The 19320-nt window shown below is 46.5% G+C and overlaps 1 protein-coding gene across 1 annotated transcript in view; it reads right to left on the bottom strand.

Moving 5' to 3' along the window:
* LOC135386138 (muscarinic acetylcholine receptor M2-like) overlaps positions 1 to 19320 on the bottom strand; it is a 364606-nt gene that overhangs the window by 263456 nt on the left and 81830 nt on the right. Inside the window, exon 2 of the mRNA XM_064615899.1 lies at positions 13397 to 13466. The gene's annotated coding sequence lies outside the window, so the exon portion shown is untranslated. The remainder of the gene's footprint in view (positions 1 to 13396; positions 13467 to 19320) is intronic.

Below are 19320 nucleotides of genomic sequence, written 5' to 3'. Positions count from 1 at the left end.
CTCAATCATATCACTACAGGCGTCTCCGCCAATGAGACAGAGCAAGAGGGGTCACGTGCTTAAGACGAACGGCCGTCTTTCTCGCTCCTCTGATGTCAGAGCTTGACCCGTACGTGTGCTCGAAGGTTTGTATCTCGACAAACGCACCACTTTGGAAACTAATTATTTTCCCTGAATACCGTGGAACTGCACTACAATGAGTGCGGGATGTAATGAACCACAAGCCCTTTAGTACACGAAAGAATCGTACAGATAACTCCTTCGTTTGTGCGTAGATGTTTTCCCAATGTTGTTACTTGATGTATGCCATCTAGTGATGCAAAACTATTGATAGTCGTATAAAAATCGAACTATCGATAATAAGAACTCAGAGCAGCTTTCCAGCCGACGCTGACGTTGAGCTTCTCATGCCGCTCAAACCAACCGCAAGGTCACGTGATGGTCTTTGCACCAGGTTGACTAGCATGGTTGTCTCATGAATGCGTACAATTTTATAATGAGCTTCTTTCGCTGCTTGCAGTGCATCATTCATACATTACAGCTAAACGGAACGAACTTGTGTCGCATGGGATTCTGTCGAAAACGAAGACGGGAACGAAAGCATCGATAGTGTGAACAAAGTCTAGCTGTCGATAGTAAAGACAACCTACGGAACAGTACTATCGATAGTCAATTATCGTACAACTCAACACTATCTATAGTACTACCGATAGCCAACAATCAATAGTTTTTACACTGTCGATAGTAGTGTTGGTTTTGCATCACCAGTGCCATCACAAAAGCTCCATCAAGCCTACGGAGCTTTAGTAGATTGTTGATAACATCGCTTCCGAAGTACCATATCTACAGTATCCAATCAACTGATAATATTCTGAGCCATGCACGCTGCCATTGTTTCCGGTAGGTTCGATAACTTCACGGTGACGTTATCAATGATGTACAAAAGTCTCTAATTATCCTTTGGCGTTATCCATACTTTCTGTATTGATCCTATGTAATTGGATATGCTTGAAATTGCTACTGTGTGCTGTTTAGCTTCGCAGGATGATAAAGAATAATGTAGTTAATTAGGGGTCTCCAGGGAAGCCCAATAAATTCAGAGTGCCGCGTGTGCAGGACACAGCGTTATATTTGGCCAGGGGATATCCTAACAACAAAACCTTAGAAGCACCGTCGTCCATCTTTCTTTTCTAGTTTTTTACAAGTGAAGTGAAGTGAAGTGAAGTGGTCTAATCCTGTTCACTGTTTCGAATTAAAAATGCAAACATATAAATTCAGTTAAAGATGCAAGGGCTGAGAAAAAAAGAAAAGAAACTGTAGTATTTTTAAAGCAAGTGCATTCTGACAGGGCATAAGCATAATTGCCAAGCGGCATTCGTTTGAATACTTCTCAAAGGGTTGAACTTGGGGGCATTCTTTAAGCCACATCATTTGTCTGATGACCACCACCACAGCGTTTACTTTATTAACAATCCTGCGCATAGTTTTGTCGATTGCGGGGATAAGAAAGTGAGTTGGTGTTTGTCGAGCGTACGAAACAGCACGAAAGTTTGGTGTGGCGATATAAATGTGTAGAACATACGAAGAGAATGCAAGTAAGCTGGGAGGTGCAAGCTATGGTTTGCTAGTAGCTAGGTGAAAGCTAGCAGGCATAGCTAACACATCCCTAAGTCGGGAACGACATGGACGGGACTCAAAGCTTCGTGTCGTCCATTTGTGTCTCCTAGTATACCTCTTAGTATACCTGTTTGTAACTCAGAACAGAGTTGCAAACAAGCATCATTACATGATTACATTACTAGACGCTAGTTTCTTTACTTTGGGGAGTTCCTGTCATGAACAGGCCTCTCTACCATGCTGTGATCACTTGAACTGCCATCTCCACCATCATCTTTCATTACATTCCCACAATTCCATACAATTGGCACTGGGGCAGCGCCCAGCTTGCTGGCCGGCATCAGTCCCATCTCATCCTCATTTCTTCATGGCTTCGCTAGTGTGAGGCCCGCAACTCCACATTAGTTGCACCAGTTACTTTGATGGAGAGCTTTGTGCTTTCCCCAACTGGAACTGTGACGAACCTAATTTTTCAACAAGGTATGGCCCCGCCACGTTAGGCGTAGGCGTTCCTGGTTGTTCCCATAAACCTGTTCCCGCTAAGCTGAATAGACCAGAGACGATTGCCGACCATACTGTCCCAACTTGACTTGACCCCCCCCCCCCCCCACCGTATTCGCTGTACTTTTTTCAGTAACGGAGTGCCAATTCCGCTACATTTTAAATTCGTAATGGGAAAAGCATTTCCGCTACAAATATGGGTAGCGGCAGACTCTCTCTCCGCCAGCGCTACTTTTCACAATAATGAAGACGTGGAACGCAGAGAGAGGCAGCGAGATAACTGCGAAGCAGAACTTTTCTTTGTATTCCTTGTATTGGTCCATTTCACTAAATCTCGTAAGCTAAGCGTAATTGAATATTTTCAAATTCATTTTGTGCTACTTATTGTTCATCAGCTCATCATCACGACACGTCTCATCCTGTCCACTGTGCCTTGGAGTAATGGGCCGCACCTCATGTGGCGAATTTCCCCATTCATTATCATTAATTTATCAGTTGTTGTGGCACTCGGTGCATTGTTTTATGAATTTTTAAGATGACATTTGCGAAACACAAACAGGTATGTATAACGTACTGCGTAATAGGGCCTACGAAGCTGGTTTCCGTCATACAATCAGTTGCAAAACTAGTGTGAGCGTGTTGGTATAGCGCATTTCAAACTTTGTTTTGCAGCTTCACTGTTCGGAGCAGACACACAAAGCGCAGTGCCTTTTGCAACAGGAATACGAAAATATATCGGAAACGTAACGAGATATCGCCATAGTCATCGCACTCCAAACGTACCGCAAACTTTGCTTTACGGTGTAGGCGCCACAGGTGAAGCGTTTCTGGCAAGATGGGATTCACTTAGCTCACACAGGTTGCCGAAAGCATTCTCTCTCATATTAAGTACGTTGCATTGTAGGTATGTGTGCCACATAAAATGAATAATATTTTTCAAGTTGAACGAAGATAAAATCTGGGCAGGTCGCGTGGCACTCGATGTTCATTTCACTTATTTTATGGGTATAGTCGTGACTATGCCCACGTGAGTGTGATCACACTCAAGTGGGCATCGTCACGACTATAGCCATAAAATAATTAAAAAAAAGTCACTGTAGGGTAGACCAGGAATCAGGCAAATACCTGAGGGGGATCTTCTGTCTCCTCTCGAAAGTATAATGGGCATACAAGGCCGTTGTTGATGGGCAGCGGCGGCCTCGTGGTTCCCAGTTACTCCGCAATGCCATGGAACCCACTGAAAGGCATCGGAGTGAGAGCGATCTTGTAGAGACTTCAGAGCGCACAGAATATCTATTACCACTGAGGATAGGGAACCGCGGATGCCCTATTTAATGCAGATCAGATTAGCTTTGGAATCAGTATAAACTACTCATTGCCGCGGTTCACCGTCCGCTGCACATGTCAAGAATAGCAGGATAGCATAAAGTTCAGCGGATGTCGATTAGGTGCGGTGAGACAGACGACATCCACGTGTCACGGGCTCTGATGGAACGGCAAAGGCTGAAGATGAAGTGTCCCTGGTCGACGATCCATCCGTGTATACAGCGGTACCGTTGCAGTATTGAGCCTCGATGAAGTCAAGGGTATAAGTTGCCTAAGGATAACATCAGGATAGCTCCTTTTGTTGTTCTTGAGGCCGGGTATGGAGACAGTGACAAGCGGCGATGGCAACGTCCATGGAGGCACTTTGGGTGCCGTCGGGTCGACTAGGAATGTTTTTGAATATTAGGTCTGAATGATGTTATACAAGCATAAACCGTGGCGTTCCGTCTATAGCGTGAAGCTTGCGAATCAGAGGGTGACATTTATTATGGGCACGTAAACGCAGATTGTAGCGTGCAGTTTCCCGAATACGGAGAACCTCAATGGGGACGCCCCTAGCCTTAGAAACTACTAGGCGGGTTTCAGCTCCTCGCTGGACCCGAAGGCTTCGCGCGAGCAGGGCTGGAATCCTTTGTACCAGTGTCTGAGCAAGCCCGTGTAGTATGGGAAGACTGTACATTGCTGAGCCACGAGCCAGGGCATTGTGCAGCATGAGGAGATCCTTCTCGTCTCGTCCCCCACCTCATACCTGCGACATGACGAATGACGTTAACCCAGCGTTGGACTTTCTTTTCAAGAACGTCTATGTGGCGCTTCCACGACAAATTCCATGACAGTGCTACGGCGAGAAACATCTCATGTGTCACCTGCTCCAGTGGGCTTCCACCAATATACAGGCGACATCTATGCATGTCTTTGCGCGTGAAGGCTAGAACTGCGCTTTTCTCGACGGATGTCTGCATTCCTGTCTGGAGTAAATAGAGACGAATGGCATCTAAGGTGCGCTGAAGACGCTGATGGAGTGCCGGACGGGAAGAGTCTGTAGTCCAGACTCCAGATACAGATGTCATAGGCATACAGGAACACGTTGACTTTCCGCTGAACGCAGGTTCCAATGCACGCCATAACTGCATTAAAGAGGAGCGGATTTAGGACGCTTCCTTGTGGTACCCCCTGAGAGATGGGGAATTGCTCTGTGTCGCCTTGTCTTGTCCGGACGAAAATACATCGTTGACTGAGGAAATCAGCTATCCAAAGCAATGTTGTACGTGAGAGCGCAGCGCTGTATAAAGCATGTAAGATTGATGGATGACTGACAGTGACAAACACGTATTAGTTCCTCTGAGGAGTAAGCTTTGGTGCAGTATGCTAACAGCACTCAGAAGGCTGTCTATTTTTTCTGGACGCGCCATCCCTGGCGAAAGTATGAGCAAATATTATGCCGTTCATTTTATGTTTCATCACGTAGTAGCTACTTATTGTTGGGCTCGATGAGTGGTCGCTTATGATGGCAGTTGCGCCACTTGATCACAGAGAAATTTGATCAACGCGTCGACATAAGCAAACGGAAGATTTTGAGCTGGGATTCGCGTATATTTCGAACAAAATACTGTTACTGCAGAAAAACAGCCTTGTGTTCGAAACATACTGACGGAGAACCCCAACCCATCCCATCTCACCCTACGGACATCCCAACTCATCGTCATCATTTATTGTGATTCTGACGGGAATTATTAAATGCACATATGCGCTATGTGCATTAAATTGTGTCTTGAATGTGCATCGTCTCAAGGTCGAGCTCAATGTGAAATAATATATCTCGACTATAAGCAATGCACTTTGTGCTGCATGCTGGTTATGCGCAGGAACATAAATATTGGACCGTCTTTAGACACATTCGGCAACGAGATACCTTCGGAGGTGCTGCCTAGAGAAGGGTACGGTAGCGGCAAAGTAGCGGCATAGTATTCACTTTACTTTTTTTTTGTAACCGTACCGCGTTACTTTTTAAAGTCGTACGACGCTAGCATTGCGCTAACTTCTTGTGGAGAAGCGGGTGGGCGGTATTCCGTTACTTCGTTTTGGTACCGGGTAACACTGTGTGGCAATAAGTGCAGTGCGGTTGAATGGTGCACGGGTTTGATCGACTTGCACAAGCATGTGACACTGTACTTAAATGTGGTACCTTGCATAAATTCCTTCTTCGCATTGCCATCAAGTACCCTTAAGAGAAAGCAACGTGTTTCTTTTTCGTGCTTTTATGAAACAACTAAAAAAAATCGCGTTCGATCGTTTCTGGACACTTTTATGCCCAGCGAATAAAGTAGAAATATTTCACTTCCACGAAAATGCAAAATGTCCCAACTTCCACTCGCGGCAGGTCGAAATCTAACACAAGAGCAACGGAGGCCCATCTTCTCGGCTACAGCGGTATTCGTGGTATGTATAACCAGGGTGTCTACCAACCTGGAAAACCTGGAAAACAGGGAATAGTCAGGGAACTTTGATGTCACTGGAAAAGTCAGGGAATTGTCAGGGAATTTGGTTAAAAAGCAGCTGAAGTCAGGGAAAATCGCAGACAAGTGCCGTGATGATGCACGGCGAATCGCGAGTGCCGACCGGTGGTTGAGAGGCGATGCCGCAGCAACGTTACTGCGAGTAGCAGTTCACCAGTATGGCAAGCTCTGACGCAGAAAAGTAGGGTAGCATCACTGAAACTTAATAATCTGTTTTATGTTGGATCTGGTATCAAAACGTATGAGCAGGCACCAAGTTCCCTTTTGTTTTTGTCAGGGAATTCGCTTGAAATAGTCAGTGAAAACCTGGAAAAGTCAGGGAATTTGAAGGCTGCAGTTTGGTAGACACCCTGATAACATACAGTATTGTAAAGCTGTCATTTCTTGCTTTTAGACGTACTTCATTATACAAATGGTAGAAGTGCAAGGGTGCAGACGAGCTTCATTTTCATCAGCTTCTATTTCATCAAATTGAGAATGTGTCGTGTTGTCTTTTTCCTGTTTCGTGTCTCCGGTTTTATCGTCGTTTTACAAGATTATTATATAAAGCAGACTAGCCTGTTCCGAGTTCATGGCCGCGTACCTTCATTTCATGACACACCTCTCGGGCGCTAAAAATAACTCAGTGAGCTCTGTCTGACGATTAGCGATGACATCTAGTACAATTAATGAAATAGCGCAACAGCATTACCCGACCTTGCAGGGCCTGCCATGCCATGTGCTAATATGGTCGCCTAATCTTACTTAACTACGTTACGAACATTATTGGCGCAAAAGATCATCACTGAAACCCAACGTTCGATATATGTGTGCAATACGTACAAATTCAATTAACGTGGCTCAATTTCCTCAGACACGACTAGCACGTGTTAGGCCAAGGTGTCGAACGTGTTGATGGCACGATGTAACGCATTCAACAGCGATATATGCCGTTAAGTGTTCAGCGCGCGAAGTTATAATTGCTACGCGCTATCGCTGAAGCCCATCGTTTCCCGCTGCTGGGCCCGGGTACTATAGGATTAACTCGCACAAGTCGGAGCCGAGTAATGACCGCTACTGCTGGCCCCTCTCTCTGTCCGAGAGCATTTTGCTCTAATTAAACTACTTTCCGGTGATCTGTGTGGATCTCCCGCTGTGGGTAAAACGGACATAGCACTCAAAATGGCCGTCTCTGAATTGCTGGAGCTTCGCTATATAGTATGCGGTAGTAGTACACGCTTCGCTAGTCTACGTGATATTTTGTATAAAAATTTATTTAAAAATGCACTCTAAGTGCACGATACAACGTGGTTTTGTAGTGCGGTTTTCGCAAATGTTCGAGATTTATTGATGCTTGAGCGCCTGAGCTTTTTGAGCCAATGACAAGACGCAAACATGATCGCAAACACCTGTTTAATTTCGCTCCGAGCACGCAATGTTTTTAAAAAGGGCCCGTACAACAAAGTTATTCCATGAATACATCACCCTCACGCCTCTTTCTGAGATCGCCTCATCGTCACAGCTGAACGTGGCGAAGACGGCAGATACGTAACAATGCACGTTCCAAGGATGCATGCATCAGGTTAGGAACGCTCTTTTTTTCTTCTAGCAAGATAGCATTTTTTTCTAGCATTCGTAATTTTTTCCAGGTGTCCGTGTGGGTCGTGATAGCGTGATGTCCCGAAACTTGAGCTCAACATCCTCACTAGAAGCTTTCGAAGCTGTCACTCATTGCGAAACTCTCGTACACCCGTGCATCCTTGCTTTTTCCTTGAATAAGTACACGACCTTACGTTTTTGCTCTCTTCTGTTCTTCCCAACGCATTGTTATGCATAATGCCAGCACCTAAGCTATTTTTTGTTATCAAAGTGGCTTCACTGAACTGGGTGTTACATAATGGCTGTGTTTTTTTTTCTCGTTTTTTTCTGCAATACAGGTATATATCGCACAATTTGTTTCCCGCAACAACAACAATAGCAACATGTACCTGAAGATGATCACACCTGTTGACTGCGAGACCATGAAATTAAAAACTAATGTGTTTTCATGAACAGTTTTCATCACAGGTGGTGGTGGTGGATGGCGAAAGGGCTTGCCGTCACGAGTGACGCCCTGGGGGAATGTGCGTCCTGGGCCGACTTCTAAGGGAACGGTGCCGACATATGTCTGAAAACGTCTGAGGAAAACCCTAGACAGCACAACAGGCACCGGGATTCGAACCCGGGTACCTCCCAGTCCCGACGTGACATGGCCAGCACGCTAAGCACTAAGCCACGGGAGCTCGTTCCATCACAGTCATTACATAATACGGATGAGAGACGCATTGAAAGTTGCAAACCAAATAAAGAGCAAGATAAATGTACCCGCGATCGTTAAACATGCATAACGAAGGAGAGAATAAAGCTAGATGATTATGTATGAATTACATAAACATATTTGTCATTCATTTGCTTCATCGCTGAAATGAGCCGACCTGATCAATCCTGGGACTTTTCCACTCAATTACGCAATACAGAAAGGCAGAATGAGCATAACTGCTCTGTGTGCAAAAGGGAGCCTCCATCAACTGCAGGACTAGATCCATTGAGCGGAGTACTTTACAACGTTTACTTTTACAATGTAAGACCAGCTATATCGGGACGAGAATACAGTTAAAGCAGTCTATTTTTTTAATGTTAGGCCGTTTGAGTCTGCATTTCTTAAACACATTTATTCTTAATTAGTCTTAAATCGTATTTGAGTTTTTTTGTTTCGTGTTAGCGTCGCGAAGCAACTGTGGCTATGAGCGGCGTACAGATGTGGACAGATGGAGAGAGGACAGCAGGAAGGAGTGGGGGACAGGGGAGTTAGTATGCGTCCCGGGCAGACTTCAGGGGTAACTGTGCCGACATTCGTCTGGAGAGTCTTCGGAATACCCAGGGGAAAACCTCAGAGAGAACAGCCGGTAGTAGGATTCGAACGCACTACCTCAACTACCACCAACGAGGGGGACGCCTTAACCCATTCGGCCTAGAGTCACTAAATAAGGAGGAGAGTAGCGACACTGAGCCACGCCGGCGAGCAAGGACCGCCATCTTGAGTCAGGCGCGCGGCTGCGTCGCCTAGCAATGGGCTCGCCTAGCAATGGGAGCCAGCTCGCGACCCAGGAAACTGGTTTGGATGGAGGTGGCTCAACATGGACGGCGCGTTCTTGGAAGGAGAAACCACGTGACACGATCGGTCCAATCGCGGACACCGAACGGCGGCTCCGGCGCGGAAAAGGAATGCGATACTCTGTACCCTTATTTATTGAGTCTAGTTCGGCCATGCCTCTGGTCTCTTGCTTGAGAGTAACTGATTACCTTATCCGCACACTAATGCTGCTACCACTGTGGACACTATTGATCACATACTAGTATATATACTCCTTTTTAAGTGCTTGATAAGGTACAGATGCAACCTTTCTCCATTCCAAAAGCGTCCTCGATAAACTTGCTCCGGAATTGCCCCGAAACCACCGTGGTGCGTGGCGCTCTACCCTGGCGGTGCCCTGGGCGGAGGCATTATCGAACATGAAACTGCACTGCACTGCACTGCACTGCACTGGTGGATCTGGCGGATACTAGCGTGCGCCACCTAGGGATCTGTGCTCGCTGTGGCTCGTAGGCTGCGCGACCCGCAGCGAGAGACACCTGGCGAGCGGCACTGATCGAATGCCGTGCTGTCGATTGTCTGCTGCTACTTGCCCGGCTACACCTGGCTACTTGCCGCTTTCGCCTTCCTCCGTGCTTCCGGCAATCGCGATGCTTCTTGGGATTGCACTCTGGCGCTCGGACGATTTTCTCGGTGTGGGTTCGAAGCATGGAGGAAGGAAACACAGGAGCGGCCGTTACGAACAGATTTCCGTGGGATCCCTCTGGCGGTCGCTCCTTTCAAAACCGCCATTACTTCCTGTCCACCACTTGATCCTCAGTAAGGTTTCGGTGTAGCAACGCTTTGTTGCTCGCGCTGCTTTCCGTGATTTTATGCTTTTCCAACGTCATATGCCCTTAAAATGTAAGCTGTCGTTCAACAGAAAGCAGCTCTGTCACGGGAATAACGTTTCATTGGTAAGCATGTACGTGATCGGTTGTTTCGTATACCTCTGTCTGTGAGAGAGTCATCTTGAATCGTTCGTTTGCAAGCTGGCGCTGTTCTACAGCTGCAGATTAATCTGATTTCCTTCATTGTTCTACAAGTTTGATTACTGGCATGCTTTACCACTTCAGCAACAAACACAAAACGTGGCCACGTCGTCACTCAAACATCGCTGCCACGAATAATGTTTCTAGTCCTGCGTGCTTGCCCTGCAGACCGTGACCTGTCTTGTAATAGAAGTGTAAACCAAGAGTAAGCCTCCTAACACACACAAATAAAACCCCCGTCCCAATGACAGCTCCTGTGTTTCCTTCCTCCATGGTTCGGGGCAACTCAGTGCCGCACTCAACGGGTGCACTCCTCTAATAGAGGACGTTCAGTGCGCACCAGTGCAGTTTATCGAGGATGGCAAGCCGCACCGGTGCGCACCGGTGTAGTTTATCGAGGACGCTATAAATCTGCCCGATTTTTTACTCGTCATTGCGAATGATACCGTGCGCACCTTTCACACCCGCTATCAGCTCAGTAGTAAAATCTACCCTCGTTTACATCGAAAGAAACTCAAGAAAGCACGGCGGAACGGTGCCATTTGACAGCAAACAGCGCGGCGCGTACTGTGTCAACTTTCCCAGCATTAAAGGTTTCAGGAAAATTCACTTAATAAGTGAAACCCGCTGGATTCCTTTAGCTATGATCTTTTTAGTTCGAGATTGGGCGTCTATTTCATTCGTTTTTTTTAGCTTTCTCTCTGCAGAACTATGGACCTTAACACGGTTGAAGCCATCTATATGCAAATGGCGCCTTTGTTCAATTGTTTGTACTTCGGCGGGAATACAGCGGGCTCTTTTGCTCGCTTAGCATATATCACATTTCATTAGAAGCGTAACTCTAGCGCATGCGCTTTCGTATCTCCTTCGGAAGTGAGAACAGGACGATAAGGACACGCTTTCGCCGCGGGATAAAGATAGCTTATGCACGTGATACTCCTGAATGTTCCTGGAAGGAATAATGTGTGAATGGACCGGAGGAAGGGGCGGTGGCGATAGAGCTCGCGTCTAGCGGTGCCGAACCGAGATGGTGTGAAAAGTGGTACATCGGTAACATAATGCCGACGTCAACCCCTTAAAGGGATAGTTCGCTCTCTAACGAAACTGGAAAGAACGTACTGGACGTGTGCGATACACAATGACCAACTCCCCGTCGATCCCTTTCGTTTGAAATCGACGAATTTCCCGAGTTTTCAGTATTTTCCTGTGGGAATGTCGGCAGCGCGGCCGGTCGCACGGGAAGGAGCATGTTACGGGAGGAGGCGGTCGGCTCGCGTGACGTTTCGTGACGTTGCTTCAGGGCTGGCAAAAGAAAGCCGCATCTCGATCCCGGGAAAACGGACCACTCTCTTGACGTCACATTGTTCTCCGACAGACGTTGCGCGCGCGTCTTTCTCCGTGGGAAAGCCCACCTGCGTGGATCTCGTTACTTTCAGATGCCTACAATAAATCATACCACTCGAGCTGAAATGCTTGGAGAGCGAACCATTCCTTTAACAAGAGGAACAAATGGGGCGCAAGTTTCAGTTTATGCTGATATGGGGACTGATCTGACGGCGATACAACCGTCTTTGGCAACCTCACTAGACGTAACATTCACATCGCCATCCAGACAAACAGGGTTGACCCTGACGAGTTACACAGAATTAGGTGTGATACCTTCGTGCTGATGCGTGAATGGAAAGGGACGACAGTGATTGCTATGGGGTAAAGGCATGTACCGATATATAGCGATCTACTATAGAGCGCTAGAAAATAGCGCTATATTTTCCTCCTCACAGTGCTCCAAACGGTTAAAAATTAGAGCTTGCCGGAGCATAGCTCGTGTGAACTTTATCGGCGCTAATATTAGCACTACATTCCTGTTGGCCAATGAGGACGCCCATAACCGAAGAAGTCGTGTAGTTGTTTTGCTTCCGGATTTCATGGCCCAGCGACCGCATTGGAACTGGCTAGTCTGTCATCCAAAATGCCTGGTAATTTTTCTTTTAGTCAGTTGATCGAATTTGTTCGTCCGTTTGCTGTCGAACTCCGGAAGCGCCTTGACGGGAGAGACCGGAAACGACCACCGAACTTCCTCTAAATTATAGCGCTAGCGCCGCTTTGCGAGTGAGAACCGTTCGATAACAGTGAGCACTGTTCTTGCGCGCTGTTTTGTAGCGCTGTATTAGAGCGCTGCTATATGTCGGAACAGGCCTTAAAGGAGCATTGAAGTGGTATCTAACATGGCCAAAAACTGCTGTCATCTTGTAAAGCAGTATGTGAGAAGCATTCCCACAAAATATTTGTCCAAATTTGTTTCACCACGGTGCAATTAATTTGGAAAATCGCTGCCGCGGTGACAGGCCAGAGCGCTCCAACTGCAGACCATACCCACTCTACTGTGACGTTGGTGATAGAGAGCCCCTCATTCGTTCGTAGAAAAAACCGTCTGCTACGAACATTGCGAGCTGTTTCTTGTTGACTTCTATTCTTTGTATGATTTATATAACGTTTTCTAAAAAAAACAAAGCATATATGCAGCCTGAAAAAATAAGTTTACGATCACAAGAGTAATATATTCGTTGCTTCTGTGCAATCTCAGAACTCACAGTAGCAGAAAGCAAGCGATGGCGGCGGTATTGTGGCGCCACCTGTTAGCCACTGAACCAACTGCGCGGTGAAAACGGTCGGACAGGCTGCACACTATCGGGAAGCACGGGGTTTTCGCTGCACAAGCACAGTTAATTTCGAGCTGCACCACTCGTTCTTCCCGTGGTGTCTGTGGTCCCAAAAAATCGTGGTTGTGTCGTGGACAGCCTTCAAACCCTCAGTTTCGGACATCATGTAGCCGGAGAACGCATGGCACCTCCGAAGCGGTAGCAGACGCTCCGGCCTGCGTGATGTTGCTCACATCGATCATGTGATCCCAGGTCCAATGAGGAGCGTCCTTACCACTTGCGTCACATAGTGACGCGGTTGGTGGCGCTAATCATGTGCCTGTCGTGAAGGCGAAGGAGGGTGTTTCGCGCACGGGAGGTTCGGGGAGCCATTGGAGGCGTCCCAATTTCGCTGCGGTTGCACAAATTGTGGGAAAACTGTTTTCGGCCGCCTAATATTCCATACTGACCAAAAACAGAAACAAAGTTGTGGGCCTCTAGACTGCTCCTTTAAGGTTTCATTTGTTGCAGCTTCAATTTTGAACTTGACAGCTCAAATAGCACTGTGTTTTTTTTTTTTTTTTTTTCAGAAGAAGATATAGGAAGATAAAGCAGACTGATAGTAGACAGGAAGTAAACAACGACGGAACTCACTTGTCTCTTCCCTGAAAAGCGGATTCGACAGGCTCTCTCCTGCTGTCAGTGCCTTGCACACACACACACCCTGCAAAGAAGCAAACGCTGATTACTCCCAATGCTCTAAGTACTACACTGCATGATTTACAGAAGAAATAACGATAAGAGTTATCGCGTGCAATTGAATACTGGTATACCAGCCTTCCTACAAATGTTCCCTACTTCAAACTGACCCCTCTCACACTACTCCGAAATAATAATGATGAAAGTCACTGAAAAGGAAGTCCAGCCTCAGAACATGAATGTACGTAAATGAATTGTCTCATGTACGAATCGTGAACTGCATGTAACGTTGTGCTAGTGCCTTTTCTTTTTCGTTTTCCCCCTTCCCCCTTTCTTTCCTTTTTTTCGGAATAGCAAGCCGGCTCTTTGCCTGGCTAATCTTTCCTTTCTTTTTTTCTTAATAAACATATCCCCTCACCCTTCATGTACGAAATAATAATTGGGATTTGAGAGTAGAAAAGAAAAAGTTCCAAAACCTCATCTGGAGGGGGATATGTAAAGTTAAAATACGCGGAGAGGTTGGTCACAGTTATGAGGACCTGCTACACGCATTCATTTGCTGTGGCTGCAGGCAGCAGCCACTGAAACACATGCCCCCTGATACAGTCCATGCTGCAGTTATGAAAGCAACGCGGCAGAGAATGACGATGCACCGTACCAGGAATTAATTTTTTATAAAAGATTAAGAAACATGAAATTATGCAGTAAAGGGATCGAAAGACCCCAAGCCGAGGAAATTTCAAATGAACATTTGATAAGGTAGTTGCAGCTGGTATTCCACGAATAACGACAATGAAAAATTTGTAGCATATACATTGTTTTCGCGTGGACGCGCGCGCTGTCTAGCTTGGGAAGCACGTTGAAAACTGTTTACCGCCCGAGCTAGAGAGGAGAAAAGTACACGTGCCGCGAGCTTCCTCCCGGGTATCCGGTTATCGCTTTCCTCCTCTCTGGCTTGTGCTGGGCTGCAAAAGCGCAGGGTTTATATGCACTCTACATACTGTCCTGTTAGCATCGTGCTAAGGTATGCGAGATACAAGAAAAGAAACAACATCCCGGAGCATGACTTATCCCCCTTTTTCAATATAACACCGTATGCACAGAGTTTTGGAGCAGAAAAAAAGTTTTCACGAGTCGCCCGTCGATGGCTCAACAGTGATGATATTTGGTAGGATGAAGTCAGCAGTGTGTAGTGAAGCAGCCACGATCGGACTTATTCTGTTGTTAGATGAGGAGACTGTTGAAAATAATGTCGTTAGATGATGATCATAATATCACACACGCTTTCCCAATCACAACAACGAGTAAACTTGATAACATGGTCATGTGAGGTAGAAAGAACGTGTCTCTCCAATGGAATTAAGCCATAGTCTACATCCGCATAGTAATTTACCTTACTTTACATAGTACCTTAAGCTACACAATTTGTGTGCATATGTTGAAAATGGGACTGTTCGGAACTGTCCGTCCTATTGAGACGTGCACTTCTCGTTTTTCACCCTCCTGTAGCATATTCAATAAATCGCTATACAGTCCTAAATTTTCTTTGGCAAGTACACACTGATATTGTCGTTGCAGCGAAATATAAAAAAAATGAATAAGCTTATACCCCTTTAATCAACTCATATCTGACATAAATAATCAGCTTATATCAGCCGCCGCCAAGGCGTTCTTTGCGGAATCGAAAGCAACTTGTTTTGTCGTCCCACCATTGTAAGCGCGCCGATGAATGCGACGTTCACACTACGTCAGTGAACGCCGCGAAAGTCGCGAACGACGGAGATGCCGGTGAACTAATCACGTTCACACAGCAGTCCGTGAATCACGCGGACGCCGCGAAGGTGTCGAAAGCCGCAGCACGAGTGTAGAGATTGTTTCTACTTTTGCCGGGAGTGCCGGGAAAGACGCGAGTCTGGACCAATCTGCGCGCGCCGCGAGCGAGAATGCTGGAAGGAGGAGCAGCGACGTAACAACAAACATGGCGGATGCGTAGTCTACGAAATTATAATCAAGGCTCTAAGATAGCGCTAAATGCTGTGCGACAGCAAACACAAGAGGAGCAGAAACGTAGATATGAAGACCGCACCACAGCAGCTGCTGAGAGAAGACGAGGAAGTAAGTGTGTCGACTGTGTTGAGACCACGACCTACTAGATTATAACGACCATGTCAGGCGCACCCCTTCTATGCGCCGCATTTTTGGAAGGTAGTGGTGGCGCTTCTAATCGTCCCAGTTATTGCTTCCTCAACTTCTACAATACTTTGTACTTCAGCTTACCTTAGTATTTCTGTACAAGCGGTGGACGTTCCACGGATGTTTCATTCTGAGGTTGATTATCATCATCATTCTACGCGTTTTCATAGCGGCTGTCGCTGTCGTCTGCTACGGTGGTCGTACACACGCTTCTGCGCGTTCAGAATTCAAATTTCCATCGCCCAATCGTGTTGTGCCGATCAGTAGCGCCCCTGGCGGATCGTGCGGACAGGCTCCTCATAGGGTTTTCTGATTGTGACATGGTCGTTATAATCTAGTAGGTCGTGGTTAAGACATGTGTTGACGCATGCCGTCTGCTGCTCGCAGCCGTCATCGCTTTTCAGGTTGCTGTATAAAACGCAATAAACACGTCTTTTGCAATTGTTATCTTCATTTATCACAACGACATTATACGTATTATACGTATGAAGTTTGAGTACAGCTCGAAGATTGAAATGGATCAATTTTTGAAGCTGAGGACGGTAGTGCCAGTAGTGCCGCATTCCCGGCGTTCGGAGCACAGTGTGGACGAGAGTGCCGCGAAAGCCGTAAAAGCGGTGAATGAGCTTCCCGCGTTCGCGGCTTTGGATGATGTAGTGTGAACGTAGCAGAAGGTCTTCAGTAGGTCTTCCAGTGGTCGTACGAGCACTGCACAAACAGGTATGAAACATCTGTAAAAGTTTACAAGACCAAGAAATTGTCGCAGTTGTCTTGCGAAGTCTTGTTGTGGAAACTGCTGGATTACTTCAACCTTCTGCGGAACTTATACCGGCAGCAGAGATTTCATGCCCGAGGAATGCTATAGGGAAGATTTGCCGAATTCACATTTTTCAACGTTGATGACAATTCCGCGCTCTAGTAATCGCGAAAGGACAAGTCGAAGGTGTTGCAAGTGTTGTTCTTCGCTTGCACAAGCTACGAGGATGTCGTCGATTGTGCGAAAGCAAAGCATAACCCTCGCAAAACGGTGTCAACGAATCTCTGAAAGTCTCTGGTTTTTTAACCCAAACGGTATCCTGAGGAATTCGAACAGTCCGAATGGCGTCGTCATGCCTGTTTTATGTACGTCTTCTCGAACCATCGGTGTCTGATTATAAGGTTTGATCAGATCTATCTTGCTGAAAAAGCGGGCCCCAACAAATTTATGGTAAAATCTTAAATTGGGTGAAGGGTAACTATCGGGTTTCGTGATGATGTTGTGGGCTGTATAATCTCCACCGGGTTGCCATGTCTTCATTGAAGACATGTGTAGTGGTGTGGCCCAGTCGCTCCGAGATGGACGTGCGATACCAATGTCGAGCATGTGCTGGAATTCAGCTTGCGCTACCTTGAACCTTTCAGGGAACTGGCGACGAGGTCTGAAATGTAGCAGTGGTCCTGTTGTCTGAATGTGATGGACAACATCGTGTCACACTGGTTGGTTCCAGGTGGTAGGAGGCCGAATTATTCACCGAAGTGAGCTGTTCATAGAAGGGTAGAAAATCCAGCTAACTGGTAAGGACGTATGAAGGTAAGTGCCTCAGGACGAGAGCCGCGAGGTGTTCATCCTTCGGGTCATTAATGATGTGGCTCCCAACTAGGAGGAAGAATAAGCGGGATCAGAGGAGCTACCGTAGTGATCGAGTTACACTCTAAACCCGGCGGCGGATAAATAGGCGCTATTTTTTGCAAATTTATAGCGCTTACTCTGAGGCCGGGTATATCCGCCACGGCTTCCATGCGCCTCCACTTTACACGCCGCGTGTTCTATGCGCTGCGGCTCCTACACGCCTCCGCTGTTATGCGTTGCGCGTTTTATTCACTTCAACCGGTATGCACTACTTCAACTATATGATATGTTTCCAATCACCACACTTCACACACCTGTGTGGAAAACGAATTCAATATTTATTCGCACACAACACACAAAGATCATGTACAGCACCACTACTTCGGTATCTATCAGGCCTGCGGGTGTATTTCTGACAAGACAGTTGTTTTCTTAAGCTACTGGATTTTCACAAAAAGAACTATATTAGAGCAATGCGAGCGTGATCTTGTTGAAAACATGTGCAATGCAGAAGAACATTACTCTTTTTTTAAATGCTTCAATCAAAATGCATTACCCACATGGCGAAGTAGATGCAACACCAACAGAAATTTAGCTGAACAATATCGTTCCTCAACATGCTGTTCCCTTGCTAATACAACAAGTCAGTTTTAGAGCAGGTTCTGTACCAGGAGCACCAATGTCTGATGAACTTGAGGGGTACTGTAGTGGATGAGGTACTTCAACACATAAGGACTTCTTCAATTGAGCTTGAGGGACCAGGGTCACTATGATAAATGTAATCTGAGTATGATGTCTGTCCATTCTCACTTCGCTAGGATGCAGTGAATATGATATCTCTGAGTAGATTATAATCAACAGAACTAAAATAAGAGTGCAGTTATGAACGCTGCTATACACACTTAGGATGGTAAGGGATTAAGTAGGCGCCCATGAAGTCATTCAAGACAAAACTATGAAAGATGAAAGTCACTGAAAAGGTTAGCCAGCTGTAGGACTCGCACCCACATCTTCTGGATTACCGGTCCAGGGCTCTACCAATTGAGCTAAGCTAACACGCCTGCTCAGCGACTTCCAGGGTGCGTCATCTGAAGGGACAGACCAGTCACACTCTCTCACTCATCCTCCTTTCACTCTTACATTTTTGCACACTTATACACACGTTCATACGACAGGGATCGACGCAAGCGGCAATTGAAATGAAAGTCACTGAAAAGGTTAGCCAGCTGTAGGGATCGAACCCACATATTCTGTATTACCGGTCCAGGGCTTTGAGGCTTGGTTGTATCTGTCCCTTCAATGTTTGTTCCAGCCTCAGAACCTCAGTTTCTCTCTTGATCATTTTCTTTGTCTGCGGCAACTACGAGAGGTGGTTGTGCTGCAAATACGGACAATATTTCGTAAGCGTGCTCCAAAAGGTACACAATGCGCAGCCTGATGCTTACCGGCATTTCATGGCTGTACGGCGGACACCAACTGTGCACAGATGCTCGGCTGACAAAGTTGTACTAACAAAGTCGTTGTTTCTTGCGAAAGTTGTCCGATGTCAATGATGCGTTCATGCTTCCCATCAGTCTAGACACCGGCCTTCCCCAACGCCAGCGATGTCACAACGTATCACAGTCAAGGAGACGCACCGACAAACTGCTTCGAAATTAAGTGGTGTCCGCCTAACCAACCACCACCAAGACGCCGACCGTTGCACAACATGATGCAACCTGCAGCAATGACACAGCTGCGAACTTGGGAACATTGCTAGCCGCCACGATTCTATCCGACACACAGTTTCGCGAGGCAGTCAACAAACAAAACAAAGAAATGCGTGCACTTTTCTTTCAGTGAACACGTGCGAGCGAGAAGCTTGTTTTCTTTGTCTTGTTATTGCGTTCTTTTTGTTGTTGCTAACGTTTTGGTGGTGTTGCGGATAAGGCTGGCAGACAATTAAAGGGACTATGAAATGATTTTTTTCTCGTTTTCATCAGAAAGAAAACTTTTTTCCGAGTCTAGGACCTTCATCATGCGAGGAGTATTCTCGGGAGCGAATTTAAACGGAGCGGCGAAGGGAGGACAGCTGGCG

This window comes from Ornithodoros turicata, chromosome 2 (genome assembly GCF_037126465.1).
Source record: "Ornithodoros turicata isolate Travis chromosome 2, ASM3712646v1, whole genome shotgun sequence".
NCBI classification, from domain to species: domain Eukaryota; kingdom Metazoa; phylum Arthropoda; class Arachnida; order Ixodida; family Argasidae; genus Ornithodoros; species Ornithodoros turicata.
The sequence above is the reverse complement of the archived record's forward strand: the minus strand, read 5'-3'. Positions and strand labels throughout refer to the sequence as shown.